Source organism: Hibiscus syriacus, unplaced genomic scaffold (assembly GCF_006381635.1).
Source record: "Hibiscus syriacus cultivar Baekdansim isolate YM2019G1 unplaced genomic scaffold, ASM638163v2 tig00004035_pilon, whole genome shotgun sequence".
Taxonomy (NCBI): Eukaryota; Viridiplantae; Streptophyta; class Magnoliopsida; order Malvales; family Malvaceae; genus Hibiscus; species Hibiscus syriacus.
The window spans coordinates 734,261-754,520 of record NW_024061993.1 but is presented as its reverse complement, the minus strand read 5'-3'; the positions used below and the strand labels follow the sequence as shown (position 1 = coordinate 754,520).

The following is a 20,260-nucleotide window of genomic DNA, read 5'->3' as shown; positions in this document are numbered from 1 at the left end:
ACACTCAACAATATGTTATAAAACTTATATTTTAAAATATAGGCACATGTCATCAAACTAAAGGCAATAAGGAATTTGTAAACATTATAACAATAAAAAATATTGCACATGATATGTTGATCCTCCAAGTGCCTAATTCAGGGTTCCTATATGAAAGTATCTAAAAATGGAAAAGATGAGGGAGTGAGCTATGGAGCTCAGTGTGTTCCATAAGTGCAGTATAAAAAATACGCTTAAGTTTTAAAATTTATTCAATAACACAATAGAAAAATGAAAGTAAGGTTTTTAGTAAAATCACTTAGTTACCCTCTAACCAAAACTCCAATATGCAATAGTTCCCTAGAACTGCATCCATAAGAACTTACCCTATTCCCATTAGATATATGAGCCAACCTAAGGGAGCACTTTGGGACATAAGGACTTACCCTATCCAAAGAGTTGGAGCCCACTTGAGAGTGTGCCTTAGGTTCATAAGGATTTGCCCTATACACATTGTGTATAAGTGCCATCCTAAGGGGGTACCTTAGGATCCATAAGGTCTTACTCTAGGCCCATTGGGCCTAAGAGCCTACCCGAGGGTCATCTTAAGTCCATAAGTAATTACCAACTTGATCGAGGTTGAACCTTCAATGGCTCCATTTCACATCCCAGAAAGTAGCCCAACAAAACAATTTTAGATAATATTAGTATAATCAAGAAAACATAAATCAAACATATTTATTTTTTAGTAAAATTGGTAACCAGAGAACATGTATTAGACAAACACAATTTATAATTAGTAAAATAGGAATCATGATTACAATTAGATATATCATTCTTAAGTCAAATCAAATAAAACAATCATAATTCAAATGAAATGTAAACAGTCATGTGCACATGGTATTTCAAACAAGTATTTAAAACAATTATATAGCACACAAGGAACACACCTCATAAAAAGGATCAGTCTAGGAGGTCTATTGAGCACTTACCTTACCACTCTCTATAATAGTGCTCGAACCTAAACTATAATGAAACATGGTTACTATTGAAGTAATATTTTAATCTAAGTATTCATAAGGTTTACAAAGTAATACGAGTAATCATGAGCTCACACGGTTGAACGGATCAGGAGGAGTTGGGTCGAGCTGAAAAGATGATCGAGGAAATCACGAGTACCTTAAATAAATAACATCACATAAGTTCTTGACCATAATTTAAATGCACTTAAATAAAATAGTTAAGTACATATACATGTTGTAGGTCCAAAGTATGATTTGGAGAGTTTCGAGTTAGAATTTTGTGAAACAAACCACAAAGTTAGACTCAAGACGTAGAAAAACCTAAAATATGACTTTTTGGAAAATGTCAACTTTTGGTCAAAGTCAACATCACTATATGTTAGTATTATACTAACATAGTTTAAACTCAATAAAATAAACTTCTATAGAATGAAATCGATATTGAATCTACATAAAACCAATTCATTATTCCATAATATCTTCAACCTTCCCAGAATAACCATTCAAATCCATAAATATTAATTTTTTATCATCAACCTTCAACTTTCATAAACTTTGCATTCAAATCACCATTTATGAATTCTCTTTAGAATTCATATCAACTTTTTCATTTTTCTCAAAATGATCCTTCATCATTTTCACTTATCTTAAATCAAGCATTAAAATTTCCAGCATGTAAATAATATGCCCAATCCATTACTTTAACATTTGATTAATTGCAATTTCATCCTTAATTTTCCCTAGCCTTTTCGAATTCAATATTAACTTTACTAACTTACAATTTGATCCCAAATAAATACTTAAACTTGAAATTCAACATTCAAGTAATAATTTTCAGCATTATAGCAACATACTTAAATGGTACCATTGCATTTTCAAACTTGCAATTAAGTCCCAAATTTCCATAACTATTTGAATTCCACCATTGAATTTCACCAAATTTGCACTTTGGTCCCAAATTTGAACTTTGGTCCCAAATCAACATTTTAACATAAAATCCAGCATTCAATAAATATATTTCAACATTAAATACCCATAATTGAACTACTTCTCATTAATGTCTCATAATTTTCAAAATTTTCAAAATGGTCATTTTACTATCTCAAGGTTCCAAATTGTTCCAGTCCAATCTCCAAATCATGTAGAACACGTTTAAATACCAATTCTAGTCCATAGGAAAATTTTCAACATTTTCCCCTATTATTTTCCATGTGGCCGAAAATCATAAAGTAGTTAGGGTAAACTTTTCATTCAATTTAAAGCATGAATTCAAGCTTCTATGATTAAATTCATGCTATTCTAATCTCATAACATCAAATCCAATCAAAATTCAACCGATCTCCATAAACCCTAGCTATGGCTACAACTTATTCATGCACTTTTAAATGATTTTACTCATCACCCATGCTTGGAAATTACTTGACAACATCAATAACATAAAAATCATCATTAACTCTTCAAAATCCAACATGTTCTTCAACCACACAAATTAATAAACTCATCATCCAAGCATGTTTTCCAAGAAATTTTTTATACCAAATGATAGAAAATTTCAAAAGGGTTAATTCTCTATCTAATAACTTAATCCAAAAATCAACCATGTAGCTTTAAAAATGGAATTGAAAATTTTCCCTTACCTAGCAATAGTGTCCACGATTTGAGCTTGAAGATGAGAGCAAAATTCTTAATTTTTTAAAATTATTATATATTACACATGGCTAGTTACTAATATATTTGAATTTAAAATTCAAATAATGAGAACTTCTAGTTTTACCATTAACGAATCAAGATAACTACAACTTACCATTGAAATACATTCCATTTTAATATTTCAAAGTCAAAGATGAACCAAATTAAAGTTGACTTTCTAATTTAGCCATGCAATTTTCAAAAATTGTAATTTAGTAACTAAATTTTGAAATTTATACTAAATATGGAAAATTGACTTCAATTCCACTGATCCACATTAAATTTCACAGTTCTAAAATATGAAAAAAATATTTCCAACCTTTATCTAGCATCCTTGGAATTTTCGTGAAAGTTCAGTTTCGATCCGATTATCTGATTTCTTATCGAACTTTATTGCTTTATAGCTTTTAATACAAATCTCGAATCAAAATTCTGATTCCCACGAAAATATTAAATTCGGGACAAACTATTCATTTACAAGAAAAAATATATAACTTTTAAAAATTATATTTTTGGTCCCTAAACTTTTAAAAGTTTATACTTCATCTACTAAACTTTCAAAACTTATATTTTAACCGCTAATCAAAATTTGGGGTATTACATTTCAACTTTATCCTTGTAGTTTTCCCTTACTTATAATATAGTCATTACAATCTAACGATCTCGATTTAACATAAAAATTCAATTTAAATCCAACAATCCATGTTAAATTTCACCAATTAAAAATATTCAAATGAAATTATTAAACTTTTAATGTCATCCTACAAAATTTTCTAAATTTTCGATTCGATCTGATTATCCAAATATTTTACCAAACTTTATCGTTTTATAACTTTTAATAGAAACTCTCAGTCAAAATATGAAAAACACATAGATACATTTCTCAAGGGTAAAATATTCATTTATGAAATAAAATATTTCTTTGGGAAAATTATCACTTTAATCCCTAAATTTTTAAAAATTTATACTTAGGTCACTAAACTTTCAAAAATTATGTTTTGGTCACTAGTCAAAATTTTGGGGTATTACATAATGTGCCCTCTAAATACAAATAATAATTCAGATATATTAGGCATAAATATAAAATTAAATTAAATAGTCAAGTAATAGTATAACCAAATATTTATTACCAGAAAATCATGTAGAGTTCTCACAACTGTACCTCTTGTCATAGCCGAACATAATTGAAAATACTTCTTGATGATTGAAATATGAGATCTCCAATGTGGATCCAAAGCAGAAAATAGAAATTAGGATAGGAACGTTACCTCTCAAGAGGAGCTCGAGTTAACCTCCAAAGAGGAACTCGTCAGAAGTCAGAAACAAGACGGGGATGTTACCATCCGTAGAGGATCCCATGTAAAAACAAGATAGGAATATGATCTCATGCAGAATTAAGGCAGGGATATGATCCCATACAGAATCAGTATGGGGATATAATCCTATGTAGAATCAGGACGGGGATGTAATCCCATGTTGTATGAGGAATACATCAATATGTATTTTAAATGTGATGCAATATTATTCAAAAGTCTGACATATCACACACACACACACACACACACACACACATATATATATATATTCAGTTTATGAGCATGCTTACAGATAACAATACACAACATAATAGCATAACATATAAAATGTGTCAAATAGGTCAAAGAGACTCATCTATAGTAACTATTCAACACAAACCAAGCCTTACACTTCCTATGATCGATCATACTAAGTCCTGTAGAGTGGGGACCTAAAAATAATACCCCTCGATGAACACATATGCCAAACAATTAAACAAAAATAAATTATAAAGTCACTAAACTGAGCTTATACGTATCTTGAGACGAGTGGGAAGAATTGAACTGAGCAAAAAGAGAGTGATCAGGATCTTTAGAGAGAAATTTGGAGATACAAGTGTACCTTCAGAAAATAGCACCAAAAAGTGAGTCCAAAATATCATATTTTACTTTGCATAAATAAGACTTTCAGTGATAAATAATGTAAAACATGACTTTTGGGTTAGAATTTGGCAAAACAAACTGCTTAAACAGACTCTAGACGTCAAAAAACATAAAGATATGGGTCTTGAGAAAAAGTCAATGGTTAAAGTCAACGGTCAATGACCAAAGTCAATAGTCAAAGTCGTGGTCTACAATCAAAGTCAACTATCAATATTCTAGGTTTGGGTTTAATTTGGTCAAGCCATTTCAATCAGACTGGTTTCAAAGGTTAGACCAATTTAAGGCTGGTTCAATTGAATCAATTCATTGTTTGAAATGCTAGGACGAAGGCCACTCTCGTATGGCAAGACATGGGGCGTGTGAGGCCTCTTCCAATGGCCGAAAAAAATACAGAAAACATCACATAATTATTTTAAGACACACGTAGTCATAAACATCATTATTTTGAAAAGATTGATAGAGATGAGGTTTTTAACAAAAACAAATATACAAACCTTCACTGATTGCAAACATCAACGATGAACAGTAAAGCAAGACATCGAGCGAACGGTCGACAAGACAAACGTAATGGTACCGAAGGTGTCGAACACTACCTCATAGTTAGCAACGTATTAAGAAAAACCAATAAAAAATGAAAACAATGGAAAAACAGTTTGGGTGGAGAGAGCACGAATAGCCGAGGAGAAAGAAAGAGGGAAAAGTTAAATTTTAAAACTAAACGAATGAGTTAATTGTACCATCAACCCCTACACTATTAAGAGCTCACGAAAAAACACAAAAGTTTATGAAAACTTCAATTCAACCCAAAATCGAGGTATGACAATGGATTTGTATTTTAAAGTGAAGGGAGTTAGTTACCAAATTGATTCACAGCAGTGAATGGTGAAGATGTGGTTTTTATAAAGCCCAAATATTCATATATTTCTCGAATACAAACGATGGTGGAGAACGATGAACCAATGTACCAGACGAACAAGGATGATGAGTCGAACAAAATGGTATCAGTAGTGAGAAACATAGCTTTCCAGACAATGACAAAACGTTGAAAAACAAACAATGGCCAATGAAGAAGAAAACGAGAAGAAAAACGCGACTGATAGTTAAAAATCGAGGAAAAGAGGAAAAGAAAGAAAACACGGGTAAAATACCCTAAAATTAGGTTAATTATACTATTAGTTCTTAATATTTTAAATATTCATAAATAGAAACTGAATTTATAAACATTACGAATTGAATACTAATTTTAGGATGTGGCTACATTCTCCCCTTAAGAAAATTTCATCATCGAAATTTTACCTGACGAAAAAAGATGAGGTAAAAATATGTCTTCATAGACAAATGAGTCTCTTAGGTGACCTTTACAAGGCTACAATTATTCTACATTTCCTTAACTACTAGTATATTTCTTCTGCTCAAAATTTGATGTTCACGAGAAATAATCTATACGCTCCTTAATGCTTCGAATAATGTAACAACAATCAGTGCAAGAATACATTATCGTTTATAAAATAATAAAAGTGGATGTAGCTAGAGCTTCGAGTATCGTATCCACAAAGATTAGTATTACTTCATAAAATATTTGTGTAGTAAAACATAAAGATGTGTAAAGCTGATGTAGGGAGAAATGTTGTAGCAATGTAATTGAAACAAAAAGAATAAAAAGGATTACACACAAGTAAATGAAGTAATAATCGATTCAAGAAAAGGATTGTGGGATGTTAAAAAACAACATGCAATTAACAATATTATAGTAATAAGATTGATGTGTCTAGCATTAGCCTAGCAGGTTATTGAAAATATTCACCAAAAACCTACAAAGAAAGACTATATCTCTAGAGTAGTTTAAATAAGCATACTAAGAATGCTATGACAAAAGAGTCAGTAAAAATCTCTTTTGTGCTAATTGTTACTTTCACAGATGCCAACATATGAAAAATGCAATACTTCTCTTGAAGTATTATTGGACAATTTATATTTCTAAAAACAAGTCAAAATAAAACTCAAGCAACACCAATCAATGATACTAAGACAAAGTGAATAACATGAAATTCATCAAATATATTCAAAATATGAGATCCAAGTTTAACTCACAACATAAAATAAAAACAAATAAATTTATGCAAGATAAATCCTCTTTTTAAAGTTTGATCTAAATCTCTAAGATGATGCCAAATCGATCATTGTCCACTATCCTCGCGATATATACGAGCTCCACATCCAAGTGTTGCTTTCCCTAAGGAGTTTAGGCTTTCATGGTTGCCAGTAAGAGATGAAAAGGGTGGCAATGAAAATTAGGGTTTCCTAGGATGAATAAAAGTGTGTAAAAATATTATATTTATAACCTCTCAATGTAAAATTTCCACCAATATGAAAATTCCTTTTTTAAATTCAGATTCCATCCTTTTTCTCACAGCTCTAAATAGCTATCAATTCATGAAATTTCTCTAAATACCTAGTGACTCAATTGCTGCATAATCGGCTCCACAATCAATCTAGCATTGGCACACAACAGCGGTTACAATATTAACAGTTGAAGTAACAACATTAAAATTTAGTCCAAGTACCAACCTAAGTGTTTGCTTGTCCTCAAGTAATGCATGACAATAACTTGCCCTCAATAATTAGACAACATAACTCTTACAGTTTCCTTACACCTGTCACCTCAATACTTTAGCAATTTTCTCAATCACCTTCGAATATCAAGACAATGATAAAATGCTCAAATAAACTTATGATGCTCGTTCATTTGTGTGATTCTAGTTGTGTCAGTTCACCGTCATGGCTATTTACAGAGAATATAAAAAATTATCAAATTAATTAGAGAAAAAGATATCACAACAATTACTATTTAGCTTAACTACTTTAGTAATAAGATGGCGCACCAACGAACCCGCGAGCCCTTTAGGTAGAGTCATCACTTGAAGAATTTCATTTACTCATATTATTCGAGATTATCTTTGCTATTTAGTTTCACTAAGAATATCAAACTTGCCTTAACAACAAAATTTCCTAGAGCTAAAAGTTTGTCGTGAACAATTTATTTAGCTAGAGCCAGTTGGGCACCTCTAGCAATTCACACAGAACTTAGACGAAATGTATAGTTTTTTTCCTTTTTTTGTTTTCTAAGCATAAAAGATAACTAAATATTCTCCAAAATACCTAGAAGTCAACCAAGCATGACATTTGATAAATAATTATAGTATCACAAGATCATTAAGGCAATATCAAGTCATCTATAAATCCTAAGATTATTAGTATTAGATTACTATCGGTAATTATCTCATCATAGGTAAATGTAAAGTCTCGATAATTTTCTGCTTATCTAAATGCCATGAAAAGCTTAAATAAACAACACAAACGATGCATAAGATAATGAACGATACAAGCAAACAACACACCGATGCTACAAAAATGTTATAACAACTACGCTTTTGCACGTGTCGTAAACCAAGTAATAAAGTGGTAGCAAATTAATGCTACAGATGTCAAATCCATAGGGAGCATTATGTTTTCATTAGATTTTTAAGCATACAAGAATGTTGAGTATGGAATATATACCACGTAAAGGATAATAAAATAAATAAAAGAGACTCTAGTTCATGCTACAACAGTTCAGAGAGCACTAAGTCAGTTATCAAATAGATGGGGAGGATATTATGAACATCATACCTTATGTAAATAGAGCATATTAAATCTATGTGATCAACATTGATTTAGACCTTTTAAGCTCCTCTAATTACTTTAATTAATTAAAGGTTCAAAATATTAACAAAGCCAATCGATTGGATGTTGCTTTTAAACACGCACATTGCTACTCAACAATATTAACACTATCAAGAGTATAGAGCAAATCAACCAAATCTATTTCTAGAAGTAATTGAAATTACCAAACATTTAATCATAAATATTTCTACTCATAATCATAAAGAAACAAGAACATAATAGAAGTAGCAAAATAAACATAAAATAATAGATCCACAATATCATCCAAAAAGTTTATAAAACATCCAAATCACTCTATCTCAATAGAAAGCTTCGAATGACGATCTACTGACTGATAATGCTACTCAATAGGCTCTCCTTGTGCCAGCAATAATCCTTGGTAAGTGCTTAAGCTTCCAAGGTATACGAAGTATCAATGAGAAAAATGGTATTTACTAATGGCTTCCGATCATCATATATTTATAGCTTCAAAGTACTCCCATGTATAGCTTTGAGGATATTTTAATCCTTCAATAAAAGGTTTCAACGTTTCAGGTGATATCCATCCCATTGATAGCTACCCAAGCCAGCTGCCCCATCCAAAAAGTTATCCTAACCGTCTGGAGTTTCATCTGCTGCTGCAACATATGCTCATCATTTTTGTAATATTACGGCATCATTGTAACAATTTTTCAACAACAAAAATAAATTTCAGCCCTAGGCAACCCACAAAGTTCCTAATATACAAAATGTAAAATTAAAAAAAAAATATAATCCTAAAATGCTTTTAAAAATGTTCAAATCCAAACTAAACTTAGGTGAAAAAGGATACTAAAGATAACTCATTTGGATAGTTATCACACCCCCAAACTTAGATGTTTGATTTCCCTCAAGAAAAAAATGCATGAAATGTAAGGACTAACAACAATGCCATAGAATAACTTCAAGAATTCAACTAAGCAGATAAGTTTCTTGTTCAGCTCTTAGCCAATGGTGTAAAACATAGTTGTATTCTTGAATAAGGAAAATGCAATATCATTTCATCAAAATCATAATCATTATAGTGTAGTGTGTACGATTTAGGTGTATCCAATCAATACTTAGCTAAGTTAGAAAACTTTTTACCTAATCTATTTAAGATATTCAATGCTACAACAATATTCCCTCACCAATATTGGATTTCCAACTTGACCAACATTACCCAACTTATTTCCTAAGATTGATCATCATTTTTTTAATCATTACTATAACATCTAATAAAGATAAGAGATTTACAGATTAAAAATCTATAAATTCTCTAAGTATTGAAAACATACACCTAAGTGTAAAAAAACTTCTAAGGATCTTACTTTCGAAAAGATTGTGAAACATTCCCTATATAATTCCATATCAATTAATCTTCATCATCGGGCATCACTAAAATTCCCTTAACAACTTCAATAATTTCTACAAAATTATCCTATGACATTACCAATGCAATTTCTATATGCAAAACTATATTCCTAAATGCAACATTCAACTAATAATACACTCCTAAATCTAGGGGATGCATTAACCCTAATGCATGAAACATCAAAAACACAAACAACAAAAATTAAGAAAAAACAAACAAAATAATATAAAACATGAGAAAAGAAAGCAATACTCCTCTAAGTTGGTTTCTTGCTTGGGCTTTTCCGCAGAATAAGAAAATTTGGACGAAGATGCTTTACTATTGTTTTGTCCTTCATTGAGCTCTTCCTCTTCATACGGCCGACGTTTATGTGGATTTCGCCACAACAACATTAGAGACTAGAGTTTTGGATGTTGTAGCATCCAACTTTTTATTCATTTCTACTTCTGGTCTCTTAGTGCTTGTGACCTGTCCAATGGGAGTGATCTCAGGTGGACTCTTAGCAGTTAATTACTCGACAGTAGCGATGACATTCCTTATGATCTTCGTTGCATCCAATTTACGTTCATCAATAGTTGCAACATCTTCTGCAACCTTAGTTTTATTCAAATCTAATAAATGTACTGCAATTTGCTCTGCTACATTATTGTCTCATTCAGTGACCTTCTCTTACGACTACTCGTTGTTCACATTTTTTCTTCCTGAATATCAACATCAATTGGTAAAACTTTAGTGTATTTTTCATAATCCACCTCCTTTTCACTGTCCTCTTCATCTTAATCACCCTCAACTTCCTCTTCTCCTTCAGACGACTTGGTATTCGTGGCCATTTATTCTTCTGCACCACCCAACTGTGTAGCATCAGCACTTTTTGTGTTTGCTAAGTTATGGACAGCATCAGACATGGCTGGCAGCAAAAATCTTCCAAGATCTTTACCAGAGAGGCAGGGAACATCCCTTCGGCTTCTGTAAATACCTTGGCAAACATATTCTTTGTGGCTAGATCCTTATGCTTGGCATACTCCCAATAGTGGACCTAGGCGTTATGCATTTGAGATTAATTCTGAAGAGTGTAGCTTAGTAACGCCATGATCTGATCTTACTTAGCATTGACAGTTACTATATCACTCGACAGTTCCTCCAGAGTATGGTTATCAATAGGACTGGATGGCTCGCCATGAGCTTTATTAAGGTTTAGTCCTTCCTTCAGTAAAGTTTGACTCAAAGCAACAGGGATAATCAATATCTGATTTTCTATAATCTAGTTAGAAGACAAAGAAACCACTTGTTCTTGATAACACAGTGAAGTGATTAAAGATGGAAAATATAAATAGCCTAAAGTCTACTCGACACAAGCAAACATTTCAACAGAGATAATTTTCCCAATATCGATCTTTCTCCCTGATAAAATAGAGTGAAAAAGAAAAATCTATCTTGAATAATTATTAAAAAATGCATAGTGGACATTTAAGGAGTTATAAGAAAATAAACCATACCCTAGCATCCCAATGGAGATTAAGTCGCTTGATGGTTCAAAAACCAATTATTGATCTTGTCCAAGAACACCCCGGGTAAACAAACATCTCTACCCACTTTCTCTAATCCTTCGACATTTAGATTTTCAACAAACACCAAATGCTCGCACGACTCCTCGGTAATACTCAACAGTGTATTGATGGGTTTTCCCTACCAATTGACTATTTTTTTGGGGACAAACACCAATTATTTAGTCTGATCGGTGAGGCTACTATAAAATTCCCAAACCACTTATTTTTTTATATCATCGGCGTGGTCACAAAAGTTTTCCCATCCTCGCTGTGTGATCATTTGGGAAATGTAGTAAAAATATAGGGTCCTCCTCAGTATATAAATCAAAACCTTGCTCATAGAAAAAGTCTTGGTCTAAAAATTATTCTTCATATCGTTGCTTCTGTTGTTCATCTATAAATTTTGTGACATCTTCCAATGAAGGACCTCGTGCAGTGTAGGTACGATAATAGATAGAGTAGGTGTATGGCCAGATGACTTCGAATTCTCTTTCTTCTTAGGTGCCATGGTTGACCTTGGGTAGAAGGGTTAAAGTGGAGAAAAGGAATAACAAAGAGTTAGAGAAAAAGGGAAAGTGAGTGAAGGTAAAAGGGTGAAGTAAATGGGAGTATATGGGTAGCGTGAAAAAGAGGATAAAGGTTTTAAAATTTAAAATTTTAGTGTGGAGGGATAAGGTTTTTATTTTGAATGGGTGGTTATGAGCCGCAATAAATTTTATCATAAAAGAGATATTATCAGCCAGGTACTGTTGTAGCTTCAGTAACAACATTGGATGTACACCAAACTGCAAAGAGCAGTTCAACAAAGATGAATTGGTAGAGAGTGGAAGATACTACATATGTATTAGAAGAAACCTATACAAAAGAAAATAAAAATAAGAACTTGAGAAAAATAGATGAAAAGAAATTGACTTATTCAAAATGCAAATATTAAAAAAGGAGGGGGGTCGCTTAGTGTGATTGAAGCAATGCTAGGGCATTATTTCTAAATGTTGCCCATTGAATTTAAAGTGCTTTCATCCACTAAGTTCTTTAGTAACACCATGCCATGAGGGAAACCTTCAAGAACTTCAAAAAGACCTGACCAATGAGAACGCAACTTTCCAGGAAATAACTTCAATTGCGAATTAAATAGCAAAACTTGTTGTCCAGTGATGAATTGCCATGGCAAAATATGTTGATCATGCCATTTCTTGATCTTGTCTTTATAGATGTGTGAACTCTAATAGGCATTGTTTCAGAGCTCTTTAGGTTCATTAAGCTCTAGCATTCATTTTTCGCTAGCAGCATCTAGTTTAAAGTTTAGCTTCTTCAATGCCCATATAGTCTTATGCTCCAGCTCCACAAGTAGATGACAAGCTTTGCCATAGAAAAAAAGATAAGGGGACATCCCTAGTGGAGTCATGTAAGTGTTCCTATAATCCCATAGTGCTTCTTCAAGGTGTTGTGACAAATGTTTTCTAAAAGGATTCACAACGTTTTCAAGAACTTGCTTAATTTCTCTATTAGATACCTCGACTTGACTGATGGTCTACGGATGATATGTTGTAGCGATCATATATTTTACACAATATCTGATCAATTTTCTAGAAACTTGATTTCCATTGAATTGGGATCCTTCATAACTGATAAATGCACGGGTGTTCCAAAGCGAGTGAAAACATTTTGTGCAAAAAATGTAACACCGCTTTAGCATTATTGTTCGAAAGGCTACAACTTCCACACATTTGAAAACATAGTCAACAAAAAATAAAAGAAAAAGGTTACCACATGAAGATAGGTAAGTACCTATAAAATCTAATCCCTAGACATCAGAAATTTCAATTTCCAGGATAAGTTGCATTGGAATTTCATTGCGCTAACAAATATTAGTCGTTCACTGACAACGATCAAAATGTTTTACAAATTCATTGGTATCTTAGAAAAGCGGTGTCCAATAATATCCACACTAAAGAACTTTCACTGTTGTATGCATACCACCAAAATGACCTCCATATGGGGCATTATGGCAATGTTATAAAATGTTGTTCACATATCATGAATACATCACTGCGTGAGTTGATCATTGCATTGCTCAAAAAATATAATTTTTACCAATTGTATTGCCTTGCATCCCTCATAAATTTTATATTGGCTTGATAATTAAGATCGTGTGGCATCATTCCACTAACTAGATAGTTGGAAAAATAGCATACCATGGTAATGTTGTGGCATTAAACAGTCTGTCATCAGCAAACTCGTCTCGAATTACTAAAATGCTATCATCCTTGCTACCATATTCTAACGAATATAAGTGATCAACCACTTGATTTTTAGATCACTTCTTATCCCGAATCTCAATATCAAATTCTTGGAGGAAGAGTACCCATCAGATCATGCGAGGCTTTTTATCCTTCAATAAAATGGAGAAGATGATGAGTTGCTGCTGGCATTGGAGTAGGACATCCAAATCAAAATATGGATTATCATAACCATCCTATCCACAAGCATTTATTACCGACGCTAGATGATATGCATCTGGGCATTGTGAGGCCAATGATTAATGTTGTGAACTTTGAGTTAAATCCAGTTATGTTCCAAATGTTACAATTTATGGGATAATATAGAGGGTCTATTGCCATAGATCTTAGGGTTCATTTGAGAACCTTCATGAGGTTTGTGATTCCTTTATTCAGCAAGATGTTCTGGAGGAGGCACTGAAGCTGAAGTTATTTCTTTATTCGTTGTGTGAAAAGCACGAGCTTAGTTAAGTTCACCGCCATCTAGTGTTATAGCATCCTGGAATGAGTTAACGCATAAATATTTATTGTGATTCAAACATTAATGCCAAACTCTGAAATGATTTAACTTCATTCAAGAAAATGGATGATAAAAGCTTGTAAAAAGCATGAGAAATATTCAAGGATTTGTTGCGAAAGAGTCCTATGCATGGATTCCCCCATTGGACCCAAATGAGATGTTTTAAATTGGGTTAAACATACATACTCGAATGGTGGTTAATGCTTCAGCGAATGGAGCTTTTCTAGATAAGACATATATTGAGGCTTACGATATTCTAGAAAGAATCTCAACTAACGACTGCCAATATCACAATACGAGAAATATGTTTGGCCGATTCAACGCTGCAGCAGTAGATTCTGAAGCCTTCAACTCATGGCATCACAGATTTTAGCATTATCGGAAATGGTGAAGAAATTACAAAAACTATGAGGACTGTATAAATTCAAAGTTGCATCTCTCATCACTTGTTCTTATTGTGGAGATAATCAAAATTTTGATGAATGTCCCAAAATCCAGAGTTTATCTACTGTTTGAGGATTTATTAAGGAATGACAATTCTTTTGGCAACATATATAATTCCAATTTCAGGAATCATCCCAATCTTTCCTAGATAAGTCAGAATGTTGCGAGTCCACAACAACATCATTATCAATATCAATATTATAATTAGTATAACCTAATGCTGCAGCCATAAGCACAAGATCCAGTTGCTCAGCCATAACAAACAAAAACTTATCAAGGTCAAAATTCAAACCAAACTTCAACTTTATCATTTCTTGTAGCTTTGATGAAAGAATATATGGTGAGTCAATCAAACTCGTTAAAGGCTCTGGAGAATCAGATAGGACAAATGGCAAATGCTCTTAATAATCGATTGCAAGGAACGCTTCCTAGTGGTACTGAGAATCCAAAGTAATATTGTAAAAAGAGAAAAGAAGTTGAGCATGAGCCACCTGTGAGTTATATCATAGAATCAGATGCTGAACAATGTAGTAACTCAGATGCATTAATGACGACAACACTTACTACATCTGATGCTCCACCTACTTCAATGCCTTCGTAACAACAACCAAAAATACCTCCACTATTTCCACAACGCTTTAAAAAGATAAAAGAATATCAATAATACAATGCTTTTATTGATTTCCTTCACCAACTCACAATTAATATTCCGTTGATTGATGCTTTAGAACAAAACCCGAACTACATCAAATTCATGAAGAAAGTTCTTTCGAAGAAAATAAGAATCGATGAATTTAAGACTGTCGCTCTTACCAAGGGTTGTAGTGTCGTGGATACAAGTCAATTTCCACTAAAACTTAAAGATCCATTTAGTTACATTATTTCTTGTAATATTGGTGACACATTTTGGGTGCTAACATCAATCTGATGTCATTTTCAATCTTTAGGAAATTTGGGAGACGTGAAGCAAGGCCTACTACGATCACTTTACAACTTGTTAATCGCTCTATCGTGCATCCTAGTGGAATTTGTATGCTTTTGAGAGTAGACAAGTTCATTCTCCTCACAAAGTTCATCATTTTGGATTATGAAGTGGATAAAGATGTTCCAATTATTCTTGGTTTACTATTCCTTACCATGTGTCACTCCTTAATTGATGTTGAAAAATGAGAATTAACTATGCGTTTCAATTATGAGCATATTACTTTTATTGTTTAAAATGATATTTCTTTTGTCAATGACAGTGTTGAATGTTTCTCACTTGATACGATTGATTTTTTGCATAGGAACACTAGGAAGAATGCAACATCATAGATAGTGCCACCAGCAAATCGTTAGCAATTAGGGAATTCTTTGACGATACCGAAGATGAATGCTCTACCAATTATCTACAGAATAGTACCTCTAGAAATGCTTGATTATGTTAATTGAGCACCAAAGTCATCTATTGGGGAACCACCAAAGCTTGAATTGAAATCTCTACAAGAGCCTTTGAAATACGCTTATCTTAGAGAAAATGAGACACTACCATTCATTGTGCCATCATAGGAAGCTCGGTTAATAATATGATGAAACAACAGAAGAAAGTTATTTCATGTACCATTTTTTATATAAAAGGTTATTAGTCTATAATTTTGCAAGCACAAAATTCTTTTGGAAGACCCTAATAGTATCTCAATTGAACATCAGTGAAGGTTAAATTCAATCATGAATGAAGTGGTTAGAAATGCTATACTAAATGGTTGGATGATGGGATTATATATCCAATTTCAGACATCAATTGGGTCAATCATATGCAATCAATCATGCTTGGAAATGATTCTACAACCTCAATAACATCAAACTCCTTCATCAATTCCATAAACCCTAATATGAACATCAACCTAGAATTTGATAACTTTGAACACAAACCAAATTAGCAAACAATAATGGTACCAATTGATAGCGTTTTTCGAATAGAATAATTTTCTATTTCACGACATGATCCAAAATCCAGAGAAAATTGCTCAAAAATGAAGAATAAAAATTCTCTTACCTTGTTCATGGATAGCACACAATGTTGGATGAAAATGAATAAGTTTTCATGAATTTTTAATGAATTTCATGTTAATTTACCTTATATTAAGCTTAAATGAATAAAATATTCATTTAATTAGAAATATCCAATTTGCCATTAATGAAACTTGATATTTACCTTAATACCAAGCCACATAAACCTTATCATCTTCCAAAGTCAAAGGTCGACAACATATTTTTCCCTTTACAACTTTACCTATGTCATTTTCCAAAAATTTCAATCTAGCCATTTTTCATCCAACAGTCCAAAATGAACATGGAAATAAATTCTCAATTCCAATGCTCCATATTATTTTCCATCATTTTGAAATGTGGAAATAATATTTCTAAGATTAATTTATCATCCTTCAAATTTTTCTGAAATTTCTATCTGATCCGATTTACCGAATTTTTACTGGATTTTAACACTTTCCAGTTTTTAACACAATTTCTAGATCAATAATTTGATTTCAATAAAACCCACTCTTAATAGTAAACTATCCATTTATGGAATAAAAAAATCTTTTTTTGAGAAAATTACCATTAAGGTCCCTAAACTTTTCCAAAGTTTAATCTTTGTAATTTAACTTTCAAAGTTTACATTTTGGTCACTAACTAAAATTTTTGGTTATTAAATTTATCACCTTAATAAAATTTTCCCTGAATTTTCAATACATACCTGATGTAAATAGACGAGGATACTATTTTTTCATATATTATTTTCTTTTCCGAATAACTTTTTAAACCTTTGGTTTCTCTATCGAACTTTAATATGTACTGGCTCTTTTTCATAAGTCAAATCTGGTCGAATCTCTATTTCCTCTGGGGTGATACTATATGAAGAATCGGATTGATACTTCTTGAGCATCGTCACATGAAAAACATTATGGATCTTGTCAATTTTCAGAGGCAATTCTAGGTGATAAATCATTGATCCAACTTTCTTTTCTTTTCTTTTTTCGATTAGTAACTATCTTGAGATTATCTTAATTTATTTTCCCATTACAAGGTCCATTTTAACTCGTTCCTATTCCCTCTAAGGGATAGAAATCAGTTACAATAATTCAAAAGGCACTTGATGATTTACTTTAACTCACGGACATGTCAGCCATTTAGAAACAAGCTCAATGATAACTTTTTTTCATAACTGCTTCAAAACTATTTACTCGATAATATCAACACTCACCAGACTTAACCTAAAAGTCTTTAGTTTCTCCTTTTCCTGCTTGTTCTATTTTTGACAAGCACGACAATTGTCATCTTTTCTCTTAAGATCCTTTATTTGATCCAGCAACATAGGCTTTAAATTTAATTATACAATCAAAACGCCATGTTTTTTTAAAGACAATAGCGTATCAAAACTCTCATAATAGAAATGTTTTTCTGGTTTATCATATTAGCCACCACATTAACCTTTCCTGTTTGTAGTTGATAAGCATGTACTCCTTTTAGTCAAGACATACTTTTTACTTTTGAGATCTGTATAGATATAGCCTCACTCACCATATAGATAATGATGTTATATTAACAAAGTTTTTACAATTATTCCAACTCGAGATCAGCAGTCAGATAATTTCTTTCATGATTTTGTAGTTTCTTTGAAGCATAACCCAAAACTGTTCCCCTTGTACGAACATGCATCCCAAACCATTATGAGACACTTTACTATAATTCACATAATCTTTTCCAGATTCTAATTATACAGACCTTGAGCTTATGTCAGTATTCTTTTTAACATCTCAAAGTTTTCTTGGCACTTAACAGTCCGAATGAATAACATGTCTTTCCTCAATAGTTTGGTCAGAGGGAATATAATCATCGAAAAGTTCTTTATGAACATTCGATAGTAACCAGCAAATCCCAACAAAATATGAAATTCGAAAACATTCTTTGGAATTTATCATTCGACATTATCTCATACTTCCTTTCTATATATTCTTATTCCATTAGTTGAGTCCACATGGCCAAGGAATACAACCTTAGAATACCAACATTTACACTTGGTCAACTTAGCATGCAATTTTTCTCCCGAATAGTTGGAAGAGCTATACATAAATAGACATTGTGTTTTTCCTTTGTCTTAGAACAAATCACAATAATATCAATGAACACTAACACCAATTAATCCAAGTATAACTAAAATACTTGATTTATCCAATCCATAAGTGTCGTAGGAACATTCGTTAAATCAAATGACAGTATCGCAAACTCGTAGTGTTCATATCAAATTTTGAAAATTGTCTTAGGAAGATATTATTTTCATTTTTAACAAATAATATCCTGGTAGGAGATGTGACTTGGGAGACACCAATACACCTTTTTAACTGATCAAAAGATTATCAATCCTCAGAAGAAGATACTTATTTTTCTTTGTTACCTTATTTAATGGACGATAATCCATACATAATTTCATAGACTCGTCTTTCTTGTTCACAATAACACTAGTGCGTCCCAGATGACATGCTTAGTCTTGTAAATTCTCGTTCTTAACAATTCTACGAACTATGCCTTTAATTATCTGAGCTCGATCGTAGCCATTCAATACGGCTATAGAAATAAATACAATACCGAGAAGCATCTATGTTTTACTTTCTACATCTCCATTTAGAGATAATTCAGGTAACTCTTGCAGTTACACAATTGGCCCCTCTCAAACAATTGGAATATCTTCCAACTTAACTATGAAAGTTTGAGTGTCCACCTCATCCGTTAAGAAGGCTTAACAAACTTATAGCCATAACACATAATAGTTACTACCAAAATCCCTGTAGGAACAGGTTTAATCTCTTTCCCTACCACAAATATCTTGAAACTTTTTGCGTTCTATAAAATTCAATCTCTCTAAGGGATAATTCATTCCAACATGGTTGGGGTAATCAATCCATTCCAAAAATTACCTTCGAAAGGTAATTCTATCAAGTCTATTATAAATTAACACGTTGAATCCATACCAAGCAATTATTGCCTACTAATACGATTCACCCTCGCACTCTAGCCAAAAAGGTTAATCGCACACATATCATTTAGGATTAATGGTAGCATAATGTTTCATTCTTTCATCAATACTCTACTATGGATAAATGAGAGTTTTCCTTAATCCAACATTGACACTTCCTATTGTGCCAATACATCATCTTATTAGACTAAACAGTAGAATTGTGGCTAACAACATTACTATAACTATCAGCTTATTTTTGGACCTCTTGCTCGAACATATTCTTTAAACCCTCGAATACACACATCTTTTTCATATACTATATTTATTCACCTCTATTAGTAAGGAGTGACATCAATCGAACCTTATAATCACCAAATCAGTAACAATGAAATCATAGTGGCATGTGTACACTTTTTAACTCAAAACAAGCTCGGTTTAATCCTAGAATTGGCTAAATTTGTAGCTCTAATACCAATAAATATAACACCCATAACCCATACACGCGAACCAATATGAGTTACAGATGTCACATCAGAAATTTAAAACATTGCTTTAATTGAACTGAGTAAAATTTTGTTTCATTCAAACATCTATAGTTTCATAACTTGAACAATTATTATAAAATAATTATTCAGAGAAAAATCATATTATAATATTGTTGGTTACAATTCAAAACCAATTTCAAGCAGTGATAGACAATTATGTTCTATTTTCATAAAATAAATAAGATTGTA

General features: G+C 32.2%; 1 non-coding gene across 1 annotated transcript; it reads right to left on the bottom strand.

Moving 5' to 3' along the window:
• Window positions 1–14,118: 14,118 nt before the first annotated feature.
• Window positions 14,119–14,225, bottom strand: LOC120187260. The gene has a single exon (XR_005522271.1). It is a non-coding gene; the product is annotated as a small nucleolar RNA R71 (small nucleolar RNA).
• Window positions 14,226–20,260: the final 6,035 nt, after the last annotated feature.